The sequence below is a fragment of the Mustela erminea genome, chromosome 6, assembly GCF_009829155.1.
Source record: "Mustela erminea isolate mMusErm1 chromosome 6, mMusErm1.Pri, whole genome shotgun sequence".
NCBI classification, from domain to species: domain Eukaryota; kingdom Metazoa; phylum Chordata; class Mammalia; order Carnivora; family Mustelidae; genus Mustela; species Mustela erminea.
Genome location: NC_045619.1, coordinates 79,957,605 through 79,975,449, shown reverse-complemented (window position 1 = coordinate 79,975,449; position 17,845 = coordinate 79,957,605). Strand labels below are relative to the sequence as shown.

At 38.4% G+C, this 17,845-nt stretch overlaps 1 protein-coding gene across 2 annotated transcripts in view; it reads right to left on the bottom strand.

Moving 5' to 3' along the window:
• TMEM117 (transmembrane protein 117) overlaps positions 1-17,845 on the bottom strand; it is a 492,194-nt gene that overhangs the window by 427,640 nt on the left and 46,709 nt on the right. The window lies entirely within an intron of this gene.

Here is a 17,845-nt window from a genome sequence, read left to right as displayed (position 1 = left end):
TTAGCCCCAGGAGCTAGAAAGATCTCGAGCACCATCTAGACCCAGCAGCTGCATATTCTGGCAGTAGTAACTCAATGACAGTTGGCTGTATTTGTCTTTCTGACAGTGTAGAAAGATTTACAGACTAAGATGTTCCTATCAGAGTGAAGTAGACAGCAAGATAAAGGCAGCATACTGTGAACATCCTAAATGTTCAACCAAATATCATGATAAAATAAAGTGATAAAATCATGCAGCTGTAAGATGTATTTATAAGTGATACTTAATGTACTGGAGGGTGGAGAATCATAATAAATATTGAATAGAGAGTATAAGTTCATATTTTTTAAATATATATTTATATGAAAACATCAAAATAGTAACAGCAGTAGACTCAAGATGGCAGACTTACAAGAGAATTTTTTCTTTTTTGAACCTTACCACATCTTCTAAACTCTACATAACATTCTTGTCTTAGCTTAATAATTAAGCAGTATTTTTTTTTTTTTAAGAAAACCAAGAGGGAGGCCTGAAGTCACTGAAAACATTTAGCAGTGAAGAGCAAATGGCTGGAACAGGAAATCCCTCCCTCTCTCCCTTGCATTTTTCTCCCTCTAAGCTTCTCCTCTTCTGATGGCCATAGAGACAAGCATTATCAGGTTGCCCAAAATACAGCCGGGGAGAGGAAATGAGTTAGCAGTGGCCATGTATTTATCCTCCCCTTCTTTCTTACCCATCTTCACCCTCTTCCCACCATTATTGAGCATAATGGCCATAGCAGTCTCCTCTGGACCAAAAAGGAGAGCTTACTTAGCATAGAGCTGAGGGAAAGAAAGGAGCAATGTCTGCAGTAGCAACAGTGAAATGTGGTTATCTCCTCCCATCCCAAAGAAGTATCTCTCCTTTCCCTCACCTCCTCCTCCATATAAGGACACCATATATGCAGTAAACACTCCTGGATTTTCCCCCTTCTCTCCTTCTTTCTCCAATGACAGGAACTGTGTCTGTGTTGTTCTCCACTGAATTTCTAGCACAGGGCTTGGCACACAGTAGGAGTTCTACAAATATTTGTGAAATGAAGGAATTAGTTCATCCAATCACCGCATTAGACTTAGAGCACAGATAAGGAAGAAAAAAAATGAGCTCATAATCCAGAGGGAAAATGAGGATTGGTCATTGGCCCTAAGATTCTCTGGAGACCTGCAGGTCTAAGAGGGGGAGGAAGTATGACGGAGAGAAGCAAAACCAAAGCAGAAGAGCAAGTTTAGTAACACAATTTGTTCTCCATGGATAAATGTTCCTAGCAGCAAGCGCTTCAAACCCATCCTTTCCCCAACCACCCTCAATGTCCCCTGGCCCCTCACACACTGATTACACATCAGGCTGTAGATCAGGCTTGCACTTAACTGACTACATTTGGCCAGAGCCTTTCCTGTGATCCTTTGTCTACACTAGAATACATCAAAGAAAATAAGGAAAGGAAAAAGCACTTCTTTTTTTTTTTTTAAGATTTTTATTTATTTATTTGATAGACAGAGAGAGATCACAAGTAGGCAGAGAGGCAGGCAGAGAGAGAGGGGGAGAAGCAGGCTCCCTGCTGAGCAGAGAGCCCAATGTGGGGCTCGATCCCAGGACCCTGAGATCATGACCTGAGCTGAAGGCAGAGGATTAAACCACTGAGCCACCCAGGCGCCCTGGAAAAAGCACTTCTGCTTTTTACATCTTGGATTATTTGTATCGAACATCCCAAAAACATATGGGAGAATTAAGTCTCCTGAAATGCATTAATATAAACAGAAAAGCCCATGATACCTTTTGTCCTACTTGACAAGATACATTTAATATTCAGTCACTAGTAATGCTGCTGCTCTCAACTGTATTTCTCTAAGTAAATAATTATTTTTCTTTTGTCATGATGGAAGTGAAAGAAGTGCTTAATTAAAAGGAGATGCCAACATTTTCCTTTATTCTTTTATTAAAATATATGGTGTGATTCTGTGCCTTGCATAAATCCAATTTGTACTGATTTTCTAGAAAGAATATAGTGAGAGCTATAATGGCAACATGTCACCCAGTGGCAATGATTGGAATGACTCAAACCCAGAGAACAACATATTGGGTTTAAACAGAATGACAGTTGCACAGGATCAGATTTACCTCTACTTGCTGCAGCTCCTTTCTCCTGTGTCCAGCTCCCCTGCAAATGTCATTAAGATAGCCCCAACCTCCTATCAAAATACTCTGTTTGCTCCCTTCCGTTTGGGCACAGTTAGGTTCTTTATAACACAATGTGTCAGGATAGATACCTAACACAAATTTTATCAACCTATGTGAATATGTGGACAGTAAAAAGTTTAAAATAAAACCATTAAACAATATGACATTTTTACTACTACACATCGTTTCACTTGATCGATATTTATTAAATATAAAGCACTTTCTTGTGGCAGAGGATAAACCAGATCTGGACCCTGAACTCAAGGATTTAAAGGGTAGAGGGTATGCCTTTAAAGTCAGGTTTCCTAACCGGAGCCCGAGAACCACAGACAGTTCATGAACAAGCTTTCAGGGGCCTATAAATCTCTTAAAAGTGAACGTGATGGGTTATATGTAGGTATGCGCATTTGGCAGGGTCAGATGTTTGATAGCTACCAAATTCTCAGAAGGACTGTTGGCCTCAATGAGGTTAAGAACCACTGAGCTGGAGCTTTCAATTTTCGAAACATTCCTAGTTGCTCAAAACATTTTGGGGGGGGGGGGGGTTTCCTTTGGAATGTTTCAAAGCCTAGGACACTTTCTGTGAATAATGTCAATGATGACAAGTCTTTGGAGAAGAGCCTTCAATTTTAAAGTCATCTAAAAACATGGCAGAAAAATACGATAGAAAAATACTCAAATTGTGAAGTTTATTTTGGTTAAAATAAACATATACATAAAATAATGAGACTAATTTTCTTGGAGGACTTACAATAGATTACAGGCTGTTCATTAATTGAAAATCACAAGGAAAAGCACAATACAAGCACTAGTACCTTAAGGATAATTATTAACCAAGGTGGAGGAAAAAAAATTACAGTTTATTTTCCTCATTCCTTGAACAGATATTCATTGAGTGCCTACCATGTACCCAGTACTCTTGTAAGTGCTAAGAGGAGACAAAAATCCCTGCCCTCATGGAGTTTCCATTCTACCATCTTTTTTTAAACAATTCAATTCATCTAACATGTATTACTTAACTATGAATAAAAGTAATAGAAATAAAATAGAAGTTAAAAAGTATGTCATAGAGAAAATAATGTACAGGTGGAAAACTATTAATAGCAAAATAGAGCATCGTGTTTAGCACGCTGGTAAAAATATTTGGTAAAAATGAACATACTCATCATAACCAAAACATAAAAAAATAGAGTAAAGAATAATGATATTAGGTATTTGACAATTCCAAAAACTAAACGGTGATTCATTGTTCTAAGCAAAAGCAAAACAAAAATTTGGGGAATTTGGGAGCACAAGGTCATAAGATAAGATGGAAGTCATGAAAAATAATGTAAACAGGCTCAGCACTAAGTTTACTTACTTTCTATAAACTATAAGGGTTTGCCAGAGCCAAATCAGGAGTTCATGGAAAAAGAATTTCTTGGCCCAGGCCTCAATTATGTTCCTAAATGACATGAGTAAATCAGTCATCATTCTCCTCTAATCTGAACACTTCAGGTTATTTCTAATACATGTACAGTACACATCGAAGAGCCCAGACATGGAGTTTTCTGACATTATCCTTTACACACACAAATAAGACAGATTTTAAAATTATAAGTGGTTTATAAAGCATGCACAAATTAACAGTTAATGGAATGGAATGGAAAATATAGTGGAAGAAAGTCTTGATCCGTGGGGTTTCCCTGGAAGAGAAAGGAAATTACCTTCTGCTCTCCTTTCCCCATCAAGACTACCCACCAGCCCTCCACCATGTGCCTCAACAACTCAAATGGCTGAATACTGCAGATAAAAGAATGAACAAGGAATCTTCAGGTATTCTAGCTTGAGCACTAAGAAAATCACCTAATGCCTTTCAACCAGAGCTGCCATCTCAAAGTTTTCTCGGCAAAACTTACGAGATAAGAAATCTCAAGAACAAAAACACACACTCAAAAAGACCTTTTAATATGCAAATGTTGGAGCAAATTTTATTTTGGAATGAAGACACTGTAACAGTAAGGGACTAGTCTGCTCAGTATGATGATATAAAGAAGTTATTTTTGTTGGGTACAGAGAATATTAGTTGTAGAATTGTTTTTTCTTCCTCTTTCAGATAGGTAGAGGGTCGTTGAGATGGAAGCCAAGGCACTCATCAGGGGTGATACAAAAGATCGGTAGATACAAAAGAGCTGGCAGAGAACTCAGGAGAAAGATTCACCTATGAAAGGGAAGGTGAGGACTCTAGAATTGGTGATATCGAAATAGACTTTAACATTTTTGCTAGAGGCCATCTAATGCCTTCATGCAATCTTCAGGACTGAAGTTGGGCATAGTTGAACATATGCAGATCAAACTGAAATGCAAACGCTTCCTTGGGGACTGGGTAGAGATTTTTCTTCAGGTTCTAGAGACTCAGCAACCCCAAATCAGATCTATGTCAACAAAATCTTGTGATTCAAACCCAGTCGGCTCTGCTGTTTGGATTAGGAAGAATTAATGCCTTACTAAGTCATGAATTTTTCCCTAATTTCAATGCTCATTCTACTCACATAAGAAAGGAACAGTTTCCAATACTTTACTAAGTCATGAGTTTTTCCCTAATTTCAATGCTCATTCTACTCACATAAGAAAGGAACAGTTTCCAAATCTTTTAAGAAACTGCTCACATTCGACATGGTGGCAAGTACTAAGAAATTCCCATTTGAAAGATGAAGATAAAATTTAAGTCACTAGGGGCACCTGGGTGGCTCAGTGGGTTAAAGCCTCTGCCTTCGGCTCAGGTCATGATCCCAGGGTCCTGGGATCGAGGCCCACATCGGGCTCTCTGCTCATCAGGGAGCCTGCTTCCCCCACCCTCTCTGCCTGCCTCTCTGCCTACGTGTGATCTGTTTCTCTGTCAAATAAATAAATAAAATCTTTTTTAAAAAAAAATTTAAGTCACTAATATCAGGAAGGATTTTACAAGTAAAAATTTGTTAAGAAATAAAATTTCTTTAGGTGAGCTACTTAAAGAATCTGGTTTATCTTATGACTTTGAAAAGATTTAAAAAAAATTTTTTAGTCTCTGAAGATGCCAAGTTTCTAAGGCAAACTGATCTTAGCAAAAAAAAAAAAAAAAAAAAGTGCTTCTTTTCTTAAATTATACTACCTGGCAAAATGACCACATTTTCATTTAGATAGAACACAATACTCTGAATGCACAATCGTTAAATATGATAGTGACTAAAGTTAAGAATGGGACTTTCTTTCATTTTGTGGAAGAAAAAGTTAAGACATCAGAATGATGGCATTTGAGTACATAAAGGAGTCATTGAGGCAGCATTAAGCACTCTTGGTGTAGGAAGATGAGAAAGGACAGGATTCCTGTTCCAGGAGGTCAGATAACTAGATAACCATGGCTAGGCAGATAAATGGCCCAGGCTGAGGTGACCTGCCAGATAAAGAGCGTTCCTTGCCCAGAGTTAGCTCCAAGAAAAAGAGCCACTGGCAGAGACCTTTTTTTTAAGTACAGTTATATTGACATTTTTACATCTTTCTCTAATGTCCAGGGTCCTCAAAAGCCCACATCTCAGGCTGTAAATGTTCCCTTATCACAACCTCTTCATCTTGTTTTTATCTAAAGAAGAACTAGCCAACTTCAATGGATTATAGTTTTCAAATAAGATAACAATTTTAAATGAGATTGAATATAGGTTATCAATGTAACACATGATGAATAGGGATTATTAATGTAACACATGAAAATCATTATAATAAAATTTTCTGCCTCATTGATAGTCCCATTTCAGAAAAGTGGGATGACTCACTCCAATGTCTTTTTAGCTAATTTGAATTTTTCTCTATTCCACAGTCAATAATTCTCTCTTGTACTCAACTGACCTCATGTCCTCGAAACTCAATTTCTTTTTTTTTTTAATTTTTAATTTTTTATAAACATGTATTTTTATCCCCAGGGGTACAGGTCTGTGAATCAGCACTCACCAAAGCACATACCCTCCCCAATGTCCATAACCCCACCCCCCTTCCCCAAACCCCCCTCCCCCCAGCAACCCTCAATTTCTTGGAAAAGGTCTTATTAAAACACCAGCAAAAGCAGTAATTAGTAATGCTTAGTGACCTTTTCCCATCCAGCACTAGAGAAACCAAATTTTCTTTTTTCATAATTTCATGGTATCCATTTTCCTTGACTTGCAGCCAAAAAAATACAATACTTAACCTGAAAAGGATCTGCCAAGTAGCACCAAGAGAGGTCTGATAAATATTTTATTCTTGTTCTAAATGTAACTGGAGTCCACAAAATCAAGCAAATTTCAGGAGACTTGAAAACTGGCAAGAATAACATTACTAATGTCACAGTTTTAAAATGCCATCAATATCTCATGAGATTTCCAGAAAAGGTCAACCAGAAAATAAAGATTTTCAATCCTTTGGTCTGCAATTTAGTAGAAATAATTTATTTGTAGCATTTGTTTTTCTATTTAAAAGTACTTTTGTGCATTTGTCTTTTCTAAGCTACCACCGGGTTTTAATCATTTACCAAGTTTTTCACAATAACGTTAAAACTTTATTTCCCAAAGTGCAAGCTACTATTTTTATTTAATATCACTTGAGTAATTAAGGTTTGTTCTCTAACTTATCGATTTAATGGAAGTGTTAGATAGCACTAAATCTAGGACTGACTCCTCTGCGTCACTATATATCCCTCCAACTTCTGAAACATTGATAGTCACCTTTGGGTGACACTATTGTGATCTGTCTGATTTCAATTCCTTCATACCTCTACACCTTCTTTCTCCACAGTGGAAGCCACTTAATCTCTCCTAGATATCCAGTCTTATCACAGGCCCTGGACCAATAGCATTTTCATGAGAGGGGAACTTTAGCTCAATATGGAGCACCCAGACAGCGAGTCAACCTTGTTATTAGTCCAACTCTGATAACTAACTCTTTGGCAACGTCTTAATAACCAGGCTTCTGCCTTGTTCCTGAAACCAAGCTTCAGCTGATCCTCTAGATATGGTTAACTGGGTCCCTTGCTCACTTCCTTCTGTGCCTCGGTCTCTGTCCTGATAAAAACTATTACATTTGCTCTATGTAAACCCCAGACTACCTTACTGAATGGATTTCCCTCCCAAAATCTGTAGCTGGTCTTGGTCCCACAGCCCATCCCATCCATCTTCAACCTCTTCTACTCAAGGGCATGTCTAGCTCCAGCTTCCAGAATGGATTCAATAAATTTTAGTGTATCTATATGATGGGAAACCATGTAACGAATTATGTTATCTTAGAATACTTAACAAAATGGGAAGAATACAAAAACAAAATTGTGTTCTGATTTGTCAAGAGTGGTGGAATGGCAGAATTTTCCTTTTCGAATCTTTCTCTCTACCACTATCTCTATCTCCATCTCTAGCTCTATGTTTTTTATTTGGTCCTATGCTTTCTAAATGTTCTAGACTAAGCATGTGTTTGTTGCTTTTAAAATAACCTTAAAAAAAGAATTAGGATGTAAAATAATTTTAAAGCATGAGGGTACCTTCAAGTCTAATAACTTATAACACTTTTAATGTCTTAATCAACAGTGATGATTTCTCAAAAGAGATGTGCTTAATGCTACCATCTCTTTACCTCTGCCTGGTGCCTGCTCCTCTCCCCAGGACATTGCCCCAGCAGGTTTCTAAGCTGATTTCCTTTTCTTAAGGAAAAAGCTAGCAAGTAAACAAACAAATACACCAAAACCCAAAAACACTGTATTTAATTACCCTATTCAAATGTAATATGCTGCAGTAATCTCCAGCTGTCTAGTCCCAACAGAAGATTTTTTTTTGCAATTAAAAGAATCAGACACTTTGAGAATAGACTGAGAAAACTGTAGGTATGCTCCAAATTGCAAAATACAAACTCACCTTCAACTCATACCCAATCAGTTCAATAAGAAAGAATTAGTATAAACCCTTACTAAATGCTTACCAATGTTGACCACCTTTATATTAATTTACCTATGAGGACAAAATGAATATATATGAATCCTTATGACAAACCTCTTCGGAGATAAAAGCAGTTTGTACAAGGTGACATACCTATGTGATGGCAAATACAGCTGTGACTGCCTCTGAAACTCATTTACTTTCTGAAACACTCTTCTGTCTAAGGATTCTGCTAATTCAATTAAGGGACGCCTGGGTGGCTCAGTGGGTTAAAGCCTCTGCCTTCAGCTCAGGTCATGATCTTAGGGTCCTGGGATAGAGTGCTATGTTGGGCTCTCTGCTCAAAGGGGAGCCTACTTCCTCCTCTCTCTCTCTGCCTGCCTCTCTGCCTACTTGTGATCTCTGTCAAATAAATAAATAAAATCTTAAAAAAAAAAAAAGAGAGAGCACAATTAAATGGAATATATGCAAAGTACCTTGCACTGTGCTGGGCACTGAACAAGTGGTCAATAAATAGTAGTTCTTTTTATAGTTGCTGAGAGGTTTTTTTTTATACATCCTCACTTCAAAAACAATTAAATGTGGGGCAAACATATCTAAAATGAATTTCAAATATCTATATCTTCTGTTAATTGAATTAGCTTGTTAAGAAAATACAAAACAGTATTTCCCCACATAATTCCTACATGCTGAATTCACAATGTGGTAAATTACTGTTTATTCAGAATGATCAAGAAATAAGGCTGCTTAGCATTGCTACTTTAAAATGCATATGTGGACTACCAGCGTTTTACATGGCACGCAATAAAATCCCCAAACATCTACTGAACATAAGTTTATCTCTCTGACAGTCCAGAAGACAAGTCAGAATTTTTCACAAATTATGATCATAAATTTCCACGATGGTCCAAGTTGAGAAACCATCAGCAAAGATATTCAGTAAACTGTGCTCCAGAAAACCCAACCTTTACTTCCTGTCTTACAAGGCTCATTGCTATTGGATGTCTTCAGTTTAAGCCAACGGAAGTATTTTAGATTTCTTAATTAAATATATTCAGGACCAGACCTCAAGCAATATGAGTCTAAACAAAACCATAAAATCATCAGTTGCTCTACGTGGTTGAATCAGAGTGTGTATGAATTCTCAACAGTCTAAAGGACTTTTGGGAGAGGGCAGGGGTTCATTCTCAAATCTTTTTGATCTTACAACAATGCTTGGTTATCTGCATATCACATATATTAGACAAACACCCATTGGCTAATAATAGTAGCCCATGCCAAGCGGAAGCTGATTGCTCTCTTCTTTGGCTCGAGTAAGAATCCAGGTGTTCTGAAATCAGTCAGAAAGGTTATTTTCCAACTACTTTTAAGGCCACTTTCACCTTAAAGCCAATCCTACTTTCTGCAGATCTCATCAAACTCACTGGTTCTATTGCAAATGCTACCAAATCAGTTCAGGCGTTGAATTTCAAGAACAGTATCATGTGAGAGGAGCGGTCTCTTAGAGTACAACTAACCACTGTGCTGGACATTGTGAAGTCAGTCATCCGACACCAACATCACATGGAGCTCTCGCCCACAGAAAACTGTTTAAGGGGACACTACATTAGGCCAACAAGATCAACTCACTCCTAGGACTCTGGTGTCACTATTTTCCTCTCTCCTAGGTAGCTACAGTGGACTACAGTTGAGATGAGAAGGGCTTCCCATCCCACAGCCAGACGTAGGCCGGGTCTAGAAATGTGGGGTTCAAGTAGGGTCTATTATTATCCATTATTGCTCAGGTACAGCCTATTATTAATCAATATATCCCGAAAGCCCAGCTTGATGTTCAAATACCCAGAAGGGTATTTTAAAAATTACAGCTATAGTACTAAGAGAAAAATAACACCATTAAAAGGAAATTAAAAAGTCATGAGGACTCAGATTCGTTAGGTGAAGAGTGAGGAAGTACTTCAAATATTATCTAGTAGCTATATTAACTCATCTGGAGGGAAAGATAAAGATTCTGTTTCGACTTGTTAAGCTTCAGATACTGATTCGGCAAACAGTTTAGGAGAAAATTCAAAGCTTCATTATGAAGTATGTGTGTGTGTGTGAAGTATATTTGATAGGTTGCCTTCATAGAGATGACAGCTGATACACTGAGAATAGAAAAGGACAAGAAAGTGTGGACAAAGGAAACAGGTTAAGAGCAAAACCTCAAGATATGCCCGTATTTATTAGGTTAAAAAGAAAGGCAAGCACACGAAGAGCTGTCGAGTTAGAGGGGAGATAGAATAATTTGTGCCTTAAAAGCTAAGGAAAGCAAACATTTCTACAATACAGTTCTGGGCAGTAGTTTAAAAAATGCAGTGAGAAGGATGTCTGGGTGGCTCAGTGGGTTAAGCCTCTGCCTAAGGCTCAGGTCATGATCTCAGGGTCCTGGAATCGAGCCCCACATCGGGCTCTCTGCTCAGCAGGGAGCCTGCTTCCTCCACCCCCTCTACCTGCCTTTTTGCCTACTTGTGATCTCTCTCTCTCTCTCTGTCAAATAAATAAATAAATAAATAAATAAATAAATAAATAAATCTTTTCCCAAAAAATGCAGTAAGAGACCGAGGAAGATGTTAACTGAGAGAAGACTGAGTCTGGCAATGTTTTGATCAAAGCACTTTAAGTTACAAAAGAATAGTCAAGGGAGGGAGGATTTATTTAATAACCTGAAAGGCAATCTCATGAATGAACGTGAAGTTCAGTCTTACAGGATGTTCAAGTGGGAAGCAACTCAGACCAAAGCCACCCTCTCAGAGTCTACGAAATGAATCTCATTTTCAATTTTTCTCCTGAGTAGTTTATACATCACTGATTTTCAATGTCTGCTTCTGGAATAGAATTTACATGGCAATATTTGTAGAAAATATATGCCAAGATGAAAAAATTACTCAGTGCAACAAATCATTATTGACTACCTACTAACTTCAATAGAATGAGTAATTGTAAGGATTGAACATTTCTTACGTTTGAATAGTTTCATAGTTTACAGAGAAATTAAAGTCATTTAACATTTACTGGGCAAAGTTCCTTGATGCATACTGTGGGGGATACAAAAATTAATAACACAATTTTTAACACACATTTTAAAATTTGGTTCTCATAGCAGCCGTCCAAGATGCTGGAGAGAATTTGCCAGCTTCGTATTACAGATGAGGAATAATTGAGGGAGCTTTTGACAGATCTGTACCTATAATTTACTCTCTATTTCCAAGGCAGTAATACTGTTCTGGTCCAATGTTGTACACAAACCAATATGGTTGCCTGACTCAAAAACAATTTACAGGACTAAACAAAAAAACCACCACAAACTGAAACTTTCCTGTCTTAATAGAAACTCATTCAAGAATCTGACAAGCTGATCAGCTGTGGTTCAGCTAACAAGTTGACGTCCCATGGATCATGCACACATTCTGAGGCTAATCAACTGCAGTAGGAGTCAGTCACAGGGTGTGATCATGGCCGCCAAGCTTGAGCGGAGGCAACAGACTGAGACAGAATTCCGAAAGCCTATGTGAGAGGGATGGACTGGGGCAAAAAAAAAAGAAGAAGAAGAAGTTTGTTTCAAGCAACCTAAAAGTGTCTGTTATAATTTAATCAGCATTTCAAAACATGGAGGTTTTGAAACTAGACTGAACTTGTTTTGTTTTTTCCTAAATATCAGCAGTGTAGGAGACCAAAGAACTTGAGGACAACTATATAATTACTAACTATGAACAATATGAAAACTACCGTATAAAAATGATAAGAGACCAGAAGGAATAAAAATGCATTTGTAGAGGAGGGGACATTTTTACCAACCTCTGAAAATGAGTAGGATTTCCCCCATTTCAGCAAGAAATGGGGAAAAAAAGAAGGACAGAGGTGTTAAGACCCCACTTAGAAGACACTGTCTCTGCTGCTAGGCTGAGAGCGCCTGAGGGTATGAAATATTCTCCACTCGCCTCTGTAACTCTAGTGCCTAGTAGAGTATCAGCCACAAAGCAGCACCTCAATCAATACTAATATTTTAACATTAAATATTAATAAGTATAAATAAATAAGGGGAAGTATCAGCAAAATTATGAGAATGGGGTCTGTTCATAAGACAAGTATATCTAATACTTGAAGAGTAGTAAGAGGTATAAATGGAAGTTTAGTGTAATGTAAGTTCATGACCATATTACGAAGGACACTGGTCATAAACTAAGCATTGGACCTCAACATTGGACCAGAACAGTATTACTGCCTTGGAAATAGAGAGTAAATTATAGGTACAGATCTGTCAAAAGCTCCCTCAATTATTCCTCATCTGTAATACGAAGCTGGCAAATTCTCTCCAGCATCTTGGACGGCTGCTATGAGAACCAAATTTTAAAATGTGTGTTAAAAATTGTGTTATTAATTTTTGTATCCCCCACAGTATGCATCAAGGAACTTTGCCCAGTAAATGTTAAATGACTTTAATTTCTCTGTAAACTATGAAACTATTCAAACGTAAGAAATGTTCAATCCTTACAATTACTCATTCTATTGAAGTTAGTAGGTAGTCAATAATGATTTGTTGCACTGAGTAATTTTTTCATCTTGGCATATATTTTCTACAAATATTGCCATGTAAATTCTATTCCAGAAGCAGACATTGAAAATCAGTGATGTATAAGAGAGTCAATTAGAAACTGGGGATACAAAGATGAACCAGTGATTATTCCCTCCCATAAAGAACCTATAATCTAATAAGGGATGTTAGGCATCTACATAAATACATATAATATGAAGGAACACTATGAAAATAGAAATTTGAGTAAAGTACCCTGGTGTGATAGCTATCTCCAAGATGGCTGCCATTAATTCCTTTTCTCTTTGTATGCCCCTGTCATTCTCTTGACAAGGAATAAAACCTTTTCCTCACTTCCTTGCATTTGGGCTGGCCTGTGAATACGATGGCCAACAGACTACAATGAAAGTAACAGTACGCCAGTTCCAGACCTAACCTCTAAGAGGACTGGCAGCCTCCATCTTGTTCTCTTGGAGTCCTCAGCCTTGTATTAGAGGCTGTCATGCTGTGAGAAACCAAAGCCCTGAAGGACAAGGTACCATGTGGAGAGGAAAAAAGGCCAAGAAGCACTGAGGTGCCAAACTTGTAAGAGAAGAAGTCATCTTAGAAACCGACCCTCCAGTCTCAGCTACTCGAGTTGACAGCATATCCAGTGAACTATGTGGCTGAGCCCTTCCTGAATTCATGACCCACAAAATCATGAATAAAGTAAAATTGGTATTTTAAGCCACAAAGTTTGGGGTTAGATTTTCAGGGAGCAACAGGGAAGTGAAATATGTGGAGCCGCAAAAGAGAAATTAGTTCCAAAGTAAAAAAATAGGGAAGAATTCATGGAAAGGGAGTTTCAAAGAACAGATAACATTTGGATGCAAAAGGATAGATAAACTGTATTATTTTTCATAAAGAGACATGAGCATAAAGTAAATTACAGAGGTGAGAAAATCTATCATATTTAACTAATGACGAAAGAGTTAGGCTGATTAAAATATGAAGCATATAAGAGAAAATTTTGAGAAATTTTTAGTGGGAATAAGATGTGTTCAAGATAAAAAATGTGTTCAAGGTAAGAGTAAGGTATCAGAACTACATCCCGCAGGGGCGCCTGGGTGGCTCAGTCATTAAGCATCTGCCTTCGGCTCAGGTCATGATCCTAGGGTACTCGGATCAAGCCCTGCATCTGGCTCCCTGCTCCTGTACATTTTCCCTTTATTGATTTTGCCTTATATCCTTTCAACATAATCACATCCACTGACTACTAATGTATGCTGAGTCTTGGGAGCCTTCCTGGTGAATCATCAAAACTGGGGTTGGTCTTGGGGACCTCCCAACATGAGAGATATTTTACTAATAGTTTATGAGATGGATTTAAAGACTGAGTTAATTATTGCCAAAGAGAGCAATTAGCAAAAAGGCTACTGCAATGTCCAAGAGAGACATAGGATGGTAGCAGTTGAAGCCAATAGAGATAATTATGTGAGTGTATTTTCCAAAGGGAAACTTTTACAAACTTTTAAGGTAAGACATTAGGTTATAAAAGGTTAAAGAATAAAGGAGAACTAAGGAAGATGAGACACTAAATGTAGCCTACTCTTAAACAATGATGGAAAACAGAGAGTATCGGTAGTCTGGTTATAAGAAAATTATACTAGAAGAAGTGGCTATGAGTATATTTTGGAAAATCAGGTGGAAATCTTAAAGATTCAAGAGGTATTTTTGAAAGAAAACACTGGGAGATAGACTTAAGAATAGAAATAAGATAAACAATATAAATGCAAGTTATTCTGTAAACTCAATGAGGGCAGGGACATTTGTGCTTCACTCACTAGCCTGTTCCCAGCACAGAAAAGACTACCTAACACATGGTATGCACTCAGCAAATACTCAACGCATGGTCAGGAAAGAAGAAAGATCATAGGAAAAACAGACAAGTCTTGAAGTATGAAAGACAGAATGGAGAGACACCAAATATGATTACCTCATTTCTCTCAGTAAAGTACAAGGGTAGAAGGTGTGGAAGAAGATGGTCTTTGAAAAGAAGAGGCAATGTCCATGATCACCTCTCTGGGGAAATCATTAGATAATTAATAAAAGATTAACAAAGATAAAGCACTGTCTTCCCACCCAGATTTCTTCTTTAGATTAAAAAAAGTCAAAAAATTTTAAAATACCGGGTGCCTGGGTGGCTCAGTGGGTTAAAGCCTCTGCCTTCGGCTCAGGTCATGATCCCAGGGTCCTGGGTTCAAGTCCCGAATTGGGCTCTCTGCTCAGCAGGGAGCCTGCTTCCTTTCCTCTCTCTCTCTCTCTCTCTCTCTCTGCCTGCCTCTCTGCCTACTTGTGATCTCTCTCTCTCTCTCTCTGTGTAAAATAAATAAATAAAATCTTTAAAAAATTTTTAAATACCTTTAGAATATATATATAACATGATACCTAGTTGAACTGAACTGAATCAACACCTTCTTTAATAGTACGCATAAGAAAATAACCCCTAGATAAATTCCTTATCTTTAGGCCTAAAATCTGATGAAAAAGCAAAACAAGACTCTACTTTTATCTTAACCCCACCTACAATGGCCGTACCTACAAACAGATCTTCACTTGCACTAGGAGAGAAAAGGTACTTTCCATTACATAGGGGAGATTTATTGACAGGTTGTCAGTAGTGGTCTTAGAATCCAGACCAAAGTGTGGAAACAGTCAATTTTGTGTAGAAGTTGCAAAGAGAACTGCTAGTATTTGAAAGGGTAACACCAAAAATTAAGCTGCAGTTTATTTTTTAACAGCTTTGAAAATAGAACACTGAAATTCGGTTTATATTCCTACATTAAACGTTACTTTCCTCCTTTTTCTGAATTACATATCACAGAAGGTGTCACAGATGCTGGGCTACACATCCCAGATCCTCCCCTTCAAGGCAGGTGGACTTACGTCCCAAGCTGCTGCAAAGGTTACCAGCTGACAGCTTTCAGCCCTCTCAAGAGTGGCCTTTTTCTGAAGAAAGTTGCCTCACCCAAGGTCATGCCCCCTACCCAAAGCAGCCATAGTCCAGTGGTTGCTTGGGAGGTGAAAGATTTACCTGTTGTTCTAAGATTAAAATGTAAATGGATCTATGTATTGCTATTTTCACAATTTCAGCAGGTTGTTATTATAGGATAACCCCCCAATTTTTTTATTAAAAAAAATGAGAGAAAACATAAACCCTGCTTTTAAACAAAAATATTCCAGTTCCACAATTAATTATTACATGAGCTTGGGCAACTTTAAATTCTTTAACCTTCAGTTTCTTCGTAATTAAGTAAAAGATAATAATACCTATCTTATTAGTTTCTTGTAATAATAACCCAAGGTGATGTATAAAAAAGTACATGGTAAGAGCTCAACAAACAGCACTGCCCTTCTCTCCATTCATTATCAACGGGACATGAGTTTAGAATGGCCTTCCCATAGCAGCCATTCATTTGCACTGATGGTGCAGACTCCTAGTAACAAATTCCATGTAATTATAAAATAGCTGTATGGCTAATGGATGATCAGTAAGGTATGAGAAAGTATTCCTCATACCATATAGAATCTCATATATAATAGGAACTTAGCACTCACTGAGCATTTACAACACACCAGGTATGAAGAGTTTTATGTTTTACTGAATCCTCAAAACTAAACTCTGAGATAGGAATCATGTCTCTTTGGCAGACATGAAACTGGTGATGCCGAGAAAGGAAGCAAATTGTTCAAAGCTACACATCTATTAAGTGGCAGAACCAGCATTTGAACTTAGCATTTCTGCTAGATCTAGGCTGTCATATTATACTATAGGATCTCTTCTGCTTTACTCTTCTTCCATAGGCTGGCTCCAAATAGAGGCTACCTCTGGCATTCCAGCCATCCAAAGACACACAGAACCATCTTAGGGACCAGAGTCTGCAGTGCAGAGCAGAGAGGAGCCCACAACACCTGAAATGACCTTGGCTGCAAAAGAATGGTCTCATCTCCAAGAGGACTATCTAATCTGCAATTCCACACTCTCTTTGCTTCCATACCTAGTCCACGGAGTCTGTCTTCTCATCACTGTCGTTTGTGAGTACACTGGTCTTTTTCTGGGTAATGGAGAAACCCCCACCCTCACTCTGACCCCTAGTAAGTTTAACTTCTGCTGCCCCTTCCTGCCCTCCAGGCGTGGTGGTGACAAGCACATCAGAGTTGCTGGAGTCAGAGGGCTTGTCTCTCCTACAGAAGGGGCCCCTGTTCTGGAATCCCACATTTGCACTGGCTGAAAGGCATGGCCACAAAACAGATCAAACCCAAAGACTCTGGGTGTACCTTCTTAAAGATCATATTTGGTTAATTTCCTATAAAAGCCCCTATATTTGCCACCAAAGTCTGCCCTCTGGCTGTTTAATCTTTCAGGATGCCATTATCACAACCCATAATAATTTGTTTTAATCAGTTTTGTGTGCACTGCAGGAAATACAGCAGGAAGAAAAGCATATTCTTTATGCTTAGCTTGTACTAATCATTACCCTCCCTGAGGTAATGGCTATTTACAAGACATGAAATAACATTTTCTCCTAGAAATCTCCTCTTGAGTAATGGAGTCTAGCTTTGTCTCAAGGATTAGTGCTGATTGCTGCTTTGGGAGAGATGGACCTCAGATGCAGCCATTCAACCCCTCATGAAAAACAGGTGAGGCCCCCTAATCTCTATTAAGAGCAAAGGAACAGTAGGGAGGGAAGTTGCATCCTGTCCTTCTTGAAGCTCATGTGTTGACAACAAGCCTACCCGGGTGTGGGGCACCTTGATCTCGGACAATGTGCTTTTAGAGCCAGGCTTGAGTAGGACCAGTACACACAAAGCTGAATTGTTCCCACCAAAAAGAGGCCATGGGGCCACCCTGCTCTCAAGTGACTATGTTTGCGGCTAATCCATGACGTGTTTTCTGGCTCACTGCTTTGCCTTCAGAAATGGGATGGGATAGGAAAAGTGAAACAGTAGGAGCGGAGCAAGAATATGGGAGATGGCTGAGGTGGTGGTTTGGAAGATTCCACTGGAATAGATACTTCCCCACCAAAAGAAATGGCTGTCTCTCAGGGACGACACAGGGTCAAGATCACTCATCATCTCATCAACAGAAGCCTTTACTAGAGGCAGTGAAACTAGCATCGATTTCTGGAAA